This window comes from Neophocaena asiaeorientalis, unplaced genomic scaffold (genome assembly GCF_003031525.2).
Source record: "Neophocaena asiaeorientalis asiaeorientalis breed wild unplaced genomic scaffold, Neophocaena_asiaeorientalis_V1.1 scaffold778, whole genome shotgun sequence".
NCBI lineage: Eukaryota > Metazoa > Chordata > Mammalia > Artiodactyla > Phocoenidae > Neophocaena > Neophocaena asiaeorientalis.
Genome location: NW_020176499.1, coordinates 324,605 through 333,549, shown reverse-complemented (window position 1 = coordinate 333,549; position 8,945 = coordinate 324,605). Strand labels below are relative to the sequence as shown.

The 8,945-nt window shown below is 37.1% G+C and overlaps 1 protein-coding gene across 1 annotated transcript in view; it reads left to right on the top strand.

Annotated features, from left to right (window-relative positions):
- CENPP (centromere protein P) overlaps positions 1-8,945 on the top strand; it is a 220,135-nt gene that overhangs the window by 90,762 nt on the left and 120,428 nt on the right. The window lies entirely within an intron of this gene.

Below are 8,945 nucleotides of genomic sequence, written 5' to 3'. Positions count from 1 at the left end.
TGGCAGTTAACTACTTAAATGCTATATTTTTATACCAATATTTTCATATTTTAAACAGAGTTAACTTGTATCTCTTGGCAGTGAACTTTGAGTTCATTCTTTGGGAGATTCTTTCAAGCTTGTACAAACTAATAAGGTAACGTGATTCCTGGAATTTGTTTTTGTTTCCTCAAAATAGTATTTTCCATTAGGTTTTCATAAAGAATGCACAAGATTTATTTCGTTATACTTCAGATTTTTAAAAAGTGTACAGTGTTTCAAGAGATGTTTTGGCAATACGGTAAAAATCTCATCTATTATTTGAGACACTGGTATGTAAAACGTGGCAGACCATATTTGGGCCAAGATTTCATCTTGTTACTGATCTTTTCCATATGTTTCCTTTTAGTGTTTGTTCTTAAAACTCAGACTTCCGTGCTAAGGAAAAGAGAGCAAATCTGTACTTTTTCCAAAAATCATTCTACATGCCCTCACAGTTCTTTTGGAAGGTTAATGTAAAATTAACAGCTTAATTTTTATTAAATTCTTCTTTTAACTCTATGATTTGAACTTATGATAGTGATTATGTTGTTCATGTTCCTAACAAATGTGAAAATATTTATCAATAGATAGCTAGAACACTTAGAGTTGAAAGTATCTAGGAAATTTAAATGAGGTTGATGGTGTCTAGGAGGTTTAGGTTTGGCAGGGGGTGGGAAGGGTGGTTTGAGTCAGGCCTTAGAGGAAAACTAGAAGCTGCAAGTGATTGTGATAGTTCACTGTTTCAGTTGGTGGTTATTTTATTTTATTTTAAAATTGTTTTTAAATTTATTTATTTATTTTTGGCTGTGCTGCACTGCTTGCGGGATCTTAGTTCCCTGACCAGGGACTGAACCCTCACCCTCAGCAGTGAAAGCGCAGAGCCCTAACCATTGGGCCACCAGGGAATTCCCTCAGTTGGTGATTATAATTGTAGCAATTAGGGAGAGAAGTCAGTTGAATTGGTGAAAGTCTAAATTATATTCTATGATTATAATTTGACTGAAGTAGATAAACTATCTCAGAGCCAGATAACTAGTGCTGGCTAGGAAAGGTCTGACTGAGACTGGTAATTATGGTAATAAACCATAATAAAGATTTTTAATTCATTTATTCATCCAGCTAATATTTGTTGAGCACCTACTTTGTTCAAGGCAGTTTTAGGTGCTGAGAACCCAGCAGTAAAGGTCCCTATTATCACTGAAGAGGAAGAGAGAAAATAAACATATCAAGTGGTGTGGAGTGCAATGGAGAAGAACAAAGCAAGGCAGAGGGGTAAAAATGAACGAGCACAGGGGTTTAAGTCAATAGTTCTGACACTACTGTGATGTATGCTGGAAAGGAATGGTTATGTAACTGTGTGGAGAATGGGGGAGCCAGGTGTCTCACCACTGGAGGGAACTTACAGATAAGCAAGTGGAGGTGGTGGGAATGAAAGGCTACGGTTGTTTTAGATCTCATTAATACTTGACATTACCTAACTTTCCCCCCAAATTTTAGGTATATGATGGTATTACTTGTGATTTTAATTTCCATTTCCCTGATTACTAAAGAGGTTGAACATTTTTTCAAATGTTTTTCAGCCATTTGGATTTTCTCTTCTGAGGTATGCCTGTTAATGTTTTTGCTCATTTTTCTGTTGTGTTATTTGTCTTTTTCTTATTTATTTTTAGGGGTTTTTTTATGTGTTTATGGATACCCATTTTTTGTTATATGTGTGACACTGTCATCATTTTTCAGTTGATTCTCTTGGGTTTTTCAGGTTGATTCTCTTGGGTTTTGCATACGAATCATATGCAAATGATATTGTACCTTCTTTCTAATTGTTTTTGAGAGGATAGCTCTTATTTCAAGAAGATATTTTGCAAATCTTTACTCTTCAGACAATTGGACTGTTGCTTTGTGTTTCTCCCGGTTAACTCCTAAGTAAACCACGTGAGATAAAAGTACAATTCAAATCAATAAGCCACATGATAACAAAACTGGAAGACATCATAGAAACTTCATCAAATAAGGAGGTATAGAGAGAAGAATTTAAAAAGACCAGCATACAACCAGCCACAGATGGCAAAGAGAGAGCAAGGAAGCACTCAAAGGCTCATGGAGCAGCCAGTACTTTCCACCCTCACAGAGTAAAGTTCCAAGATAATATACACAATTAAAAAGTAGTTGTCTATATAATCCATTAAATTTTTTTTTCCCCACTGACTGGGACTGAGTACAAAACAATAGCGTTTTCAGACTCAGGAAAGGGTGATAAGATGTGTTTCCCTTTGCCAAATTAATGGGAATGCCAAATTAATGGGAATATTTTCTTTTCTGTTAAAGGAGAGGGTAGGCCATGTGGATCCAGGAAGCAGAATTCCTATTACTTATGTTTACTCAAGTTAACAGTTATTAAGGAAATTTTTAGGAGAGGGTTATACAGGAATGAAGTACTGACACATACTGAAATTTTTAGGAGAGGGTGGCAAGGTTCTGGGATGAGTATGTCTGCTTGGTGGAGTGAGTGAATGAATGGATGTTTGCTGGATGAAGTGGGAGTATGAACTGGGAATGGGCACGGAAGAACCTTCTGGAGTGATAGAAATCTTTTATATCTTGATCTGCTTTGAACGAATGGTGCTAAGACAACTGGAACACATGTAAAAATTTACTGAAAATGGAACAAAGACCTAAGTGTTAGAGCTAATATGGTTAAATTTTAGAAGAAAATATAATGTTAGTCATTATGACCTTGGGTTAGGCATCAGTTTCTTAGATGTGGCACTAAAAGCACAAGAATCAGAAGAAAAAATAGGTAAATTGGATGTCATTAAAATTTAAATTGTTTTCTGTGCCAAAAGATACTATCAAGAAAGTGGGGGAAAAAAACCCACACATGGGAGAAAAATTTTGCAAATCATATATCTGATTAAGAACTTGTGTCTAGAATAAATAAAGAACTCGTACAACTCAATAATAATAATATTAAAATGAGTGAAGGATCTGAATAAATGTTTCTTCAAAGATAACAAATGGTCCACAAACACATGAAAAGATGCTCAACATCACTAGTCATCAGGAAAATGCAAATCAGAGCCACAATGAAGTACCACTTCACATTCCCTAGGATAGCTGAAATAAAAAATATGGACAATTACAAGTGTTGGTGAGGATGTGGAGATTTTGGAATCTACATATATTGCTGATGAAAATTAAAAATGGCACAGCCACTTTGGAAAACAATCTATAGTTCCTCAGAAAGTTAAACATAAAGTTGCCATTTGACCCATCAGTTTTACTCCTAAGTATATACCCAGGAAAAGTGAAGACATATGTTCACACAAAAACTTGAATGCACATATTTATAACAGCCATAAAGTAGAAACAACTTATATGTTGATCAGTTGGTGAATGGATGAATAAGTGTGGTCCATCTATACAATGGAATATTACTTGGCAATAAAAAGGAGTGAAGTACTGACACATGCTATGACATGAATGAACCTTGAAAACATTATAAGTGGAAGAAACCAGTCACAAAAGACCACATATTATGATTCCATTTATATGAAATGTGCAGAATAGGCAAATTGATAGAAACAGTGGATTTGTGGTTACCTAAGGCTGGGAGTAAATGACATTAATCAGGACAGGGTTTCTTTTTGGAGTGATAAAAATGTTCTGAAATTGATTGTGGTGATGGCTGCTAAGCTTGAATATATTAAAAACCTTTGAACTGTATACTCTAAATGGTAAATTGTACAGTATGTGAATTATATCCACAATAAAGCTGTTATTAAAAATAATAGCAATGGGAGTTTAAATGAATAAAATTGGCTTAAGTTGATAATTTTAAAAACTGAGTGAGAAGTAGATGAAAGTTCATTGTAGTGTTTTGTCTACTTTTGCTTCTATTGAAAATTTTCCTTAATAAAAAGGAAGTCTCTTTTTTACATTTGGTAGTGTATATATGTCCATGCCAAGATAGCTAGTGGGAAGCAGCCACATAGCACAGGGAGATCAGCTCTGTGCTTTGTGACCACCTAGAGGGGTGGGATAGGGAGGGTGGGAAGGAGACGCAAGAGGGAGGGGATATGGGTATATATGTATACGTATAGCTGATTCACTTTGTTATACAGCAGCAACTAACACAACATTGTAAAACAATTATACTCCAATAAAGTGTTAAAAACTAAAAATTAAAAAAAAAAAAAAAAAGGAAATCTCCAGCACTCAAACTGCAAGTTTTAATATTAGGAATTCATACGACTAATTGCACCTTCCATGTAGAGCTGGCATGGCACATGCTTTTGCCCCTTGGCCTAATTTGTCCTTGTGTTTCTGCCCCTTGCAGCCTTTGTAACCTCTTCCCCTGTCTGCGGAAGGGCTCGTTTTAAAGGTCCCTCAGTAAGCTCTTCCCCTTTCTTTAGAAGGTTTCGTTTTAAAAGGTCCTCTGTAAGCTCTTTCCTTTGACTATGGAAGGGCTCGTTTTAAAGCAGTTATCTTTATTTTCATGCTGTTATTTTACCAAGGGAGAGATGTCACTGCTGGGAATATGTACCTTGTTACAGCACTGGTCGTCTTTATTCCTGTGGTGGCGGATCTGTTTTAGAGCTTCCCAGAGCCTGTGATAGAAACTGTATTGAGAAAAAATGTGCACTGGGAAAAAATGCCACCTGCCCCTACTTCATAGTAATGTGGAACACACAGTACATCTGCATCAGGTCTGTGGGAGAACTGGAGCCAGAGAGGGAGCTTCTAGGATGAAAGAAAGATATGTAGGATAAAAACACATTGCCTTGTTCGAATGAGGATAAAGGCTTTTTCTTTCCCTTCGATAAGCACCCTTTGCTGATTTAATCCAGAAGAATGTTTTGAGCCAATGAAGTGTGGTAGGCTTTGGCGGGGGGGGGGCGGAGAAAAAGGGGATGCAAAGATGACTTTGCAATCAAGTGCTTACACTCAAGATAGCTACAATCCTCTAGAGAATGTGAAGAAAAAAACCCATGTATAAATAGCTAGAATAAGTTAGATTTTGATAAGTACAAAAGAGAAGCACATCAAAATACTGGGAACATTTGGAGGGTAGGGTGTGAGAAGCCACATCCGTTTATGGGAGAATCAGGAAGATGAACTGAGATGGGTGACCTTTGACACAGACATTTGAGGTTGGATAAGACTTTGATAGATGCAAAAGACAGCATTAATAAAGACACAGAAGCCAGAAAATACAGAGTATATTTGAGAAATAGCAAGTAATCTTCAGCTGGAGTATAAAAAGATGTAAACATGAACTAAAAAGCTCAGAAAGCATTACTTAAATGTAGATCATGGAAGTCTTAAAAGATGGGTTAAGCACTTTTTAAAAAAATTAATTATATATTTTTGGCTGCATTGGGTCTTAGTTGCTGTGCACGGGCTTTTCTCTAGTTGTGGTGCGTGGGCTTCTCGTTGTGGCTTCTCTTGTTGTGGAGCACGGGTTCTAGGCGTTCGGGCTTCAGTAATTGTGACTTGCGGGCTCCAGAGTGCAGGCTCAGTAGCTGTGGTGCATGGGCTTAGCTGCTCCGCGGCCTGTGGGATCTTCCCGGACCAGGGCTCAAACCTCTGTCCCCTGCATTGGCAGGCGGATTCTTAACCACTGCGCCACCAGGGAAGCCCTGGACTTGCTTTTGAGAGTTTGTTACTCTGCAGCAAGGTCCGCCTTTTTTTTTTTTTTTAACATCTTTATTGGAGTATAATTGCTTTACAATAATAGTGTGTTAGTTTCTGCTCTATATCAAAGTGAATCAGCTATACATATACATATATCACCATATCTCTTCCCTCTGCATCTCCCTCCCTCCCGCCCTCCCTATCCCACCCCTCTAGGTGGCCACAAAGCACCGAGCTGATCTCCCTGTGCTATGCGGCTGCTTCCCACTAGCTATCGGTTTTACCTTTGATAGTGTATACATGTCCATGCCACTCTCTCACTGTGTCCCAGCTTACCCTTCCCCCTCCCCATGTCCTCAAGTCCATTCTCTAGTAGGTCTGCATCTTTATTCCCATCCTGCCCCTAGGTTCTTCATAACCATTTTTTTTTTTTTGATTCCATATATATGTGTTAGCATACGGTATTTGTTTTTCTCTTTCTGACTTAGTTCACTCTGTATGACAGACTCTAGGTCCATCCACCTCACTACAAATAACTCAATTTCATTTCTTTTTATGGCTGAGTAATATTCCATTGTATATATGTGCCACATCTTCTTTATCCATTCATCTGTTGATGGACATTTAGGTTGCTTCCATGTCCTGGCTATTGTAAATAGAGCTGCAATGAACATTGTGGTACATGACTCTTTTTGAATTATGGTTTTCTCAGGGTATATGCCCAATAGAGGGATTGCTGGGTTATATGGTAGTTCTATTTTTAGTTTTTAAAGGAACCTCCATACTGTTCTCCATAGTGGCTGTATCAATTTACATTCCCACCAGCAGTGCAAGAGGGTTGCCTTTTCTCCAAACCCTCTCCAGCATTTATTGTTTGTAGATTTTTTGATGATGGCCATTCTGACTGGTGTGAAGTGATACCTAAGATCCACTTTTGAGACATGGATTTCAGAGGCCTTCACATGAGACATTATGGCTAATGTTTAGAAATGGATGAGATTACCAGGGGCAAAATGAAGAGGCCAAAACAATATTGGGGAACAGTAGCCATTAAAGAGCAACCCTGGTGGCACAGTGTTTAAGAATCCGCCTGCCAGTACAGGGGACATGGGTTCGATCCCTGGTCCGGGAAGATCCCATATGCCACGAAGCAGCTAAGACCGTGCGCCACAACTACTGAGCCTGCGTGCTACAACTCCTAAAGCCCACGCGCCCAGAGCCCGTGCTCTGCAACAAGAGAAGCCACCACAATGAGAAGTCCGCGCACTGCAACGAAGAGTAGCCCCCACTCACTGCAACTAGAGAAAGCCCACGCGCAACAACGAAGACCCAATGCAGCCAAAAATCAATAAATTAAATAAGTAAATTTTAAAAATAAATAAAGTACAATGGTACATCTTAACTATTAAAAAAAAAAAGAGCAAACTGAAAGGCATGATAGGTGGAAGCGAAGTAAGCAAAGAATGTCCAGGAGGAAGCACTGTCCACCTTTTTATAAAGTTGATCACTGACTAAAAAATTAGTGTGTCATCGTGGTTAAAAGCCTGGAGCCAGACTGCTGGGATCAAATCCTAGGTCTGCCACAAGGTATCCAATCTTTGTTTTCCAATTTTCACACCCCCAAAAAATAGGAATAAGTAAATGTAGCTCCCTCATAGGGCTATTTTTTTTTTTACACTGTATATCTTAATTTTATTTTTTTTAACATCTCTATTGGAGTATTATTGCTTTACAATGGTGTGTTAGTTTCTGCTTTATAACAAAGTGAATCAGCTATACATATACATATATCCCCATATCTCCTCCTTCTTGCGTCTCCCTCCCACCCTCCCTATCCCACCCCTCTAGGTGGTCACAAAGCACCAAGCTGATCTCCCTGTGCTATGCAGCTGCTTCCCACTAGCTATCTATTTTACATTTGGTAGTGTATATATATCACTGCTACTCTCTTACTTTGTCCCAGCTTACCCTTCCCCCTCCCCGTGTCCTCAAGTCCATTCTCTTCGTCTGCCCCTAGGTTCCTTAGAACCTTTTTTTTTTTTTTGAGATTCCATATATATGTGTTAGCATACGGTATTTGTTTTTCTTTCTGATTTGCTTCACTCTGTATGACAGACTCTAGGTCCATCCATCTCACTACAGGTAACTCAATTTTGTTCCTTTTTACCTCATAGGGCTATTGTGAGGATTAAATGAATAAATGCAAGTAAGGCTTTTGGAAGAATGTCTGAAAATGTTCTTTACATACCACCTATTAGTATTAAGTATTATTCGTATGGTACAATTTGGGGAAATAAATTCAAGAGAATTAAGTCAGTTGCAGTAGGTAAAGGACCATGTGAGTAGAGAAGTAATTAAGGCCAAGGTAAGACAATTCTTTTCCCAAAAGATGGAATTACAAACGAAAGAAAATGCGGTAGTTTAAGGAGGAACAAAATTGATTTAGGAAAAAAGCTTTAGTTTTAGTGACTTCAAGTGATTTTCTAAAAGTATTATATTTGTTTCATGAATTCAGTGATCATTTTTATTGTAGTATTTGAGAGGAAATAAGGATAGATGGTCATTGAGATTCTTTTTTTCTACCTTGAAGTCCTTAATAAACCCAGTAAGTTGTAGTAATTCATTTGTTTCCAAATTTTAATGGATTTCAAGTGGGTAGTATTTTGTATTTACCATAAAATGGGATTGTGGCAGAAGCTTTAATGCAGTTTTGGTTGCTTATGATTTTTATTAGTGATTTGTCTTTTGCAAACATATAACCAAAAATGGTTAACAGCTGTGGGATGAAAAACACAAACATTAAATACCGGAAATTAATTGCAGTGATTTCAGGAATCATTTCCAGTATTTAAAAAATTTTTGCTGTCTTTTCTTTTTAGGAAAGGCTAATTTAGCTACTTTAAGCTTCTCTATTCAGATCATAGACTAATCTATTTGTTTAGATGATTCTAACCTTAGCACTAACCTTATAATTTAATTTAATTTCAAGAACTGGATTCTTACAATTTCAGTGAACATTTCACTTCTACTTATGTTCTTATAAGTGGCATGATGTCACAATTTTATTTTTATGATATATTGTAGAAAAATGAATTTCAAAAAAGGAAGAAAAATGAATTTTATTTATTAAAACTATTAGAACTTTAGAGCATTTTAATTTTAGGATGATTATCATTGTTAGGTATTCTTCTGTTTTTAAAGGACTTCTTAATCTTTAATTTTTCTTGCAGTGAATTATTGTCCAGTATAACAGTTATGCATGTTTCATGAATCTTTATGGTTTACAAAGC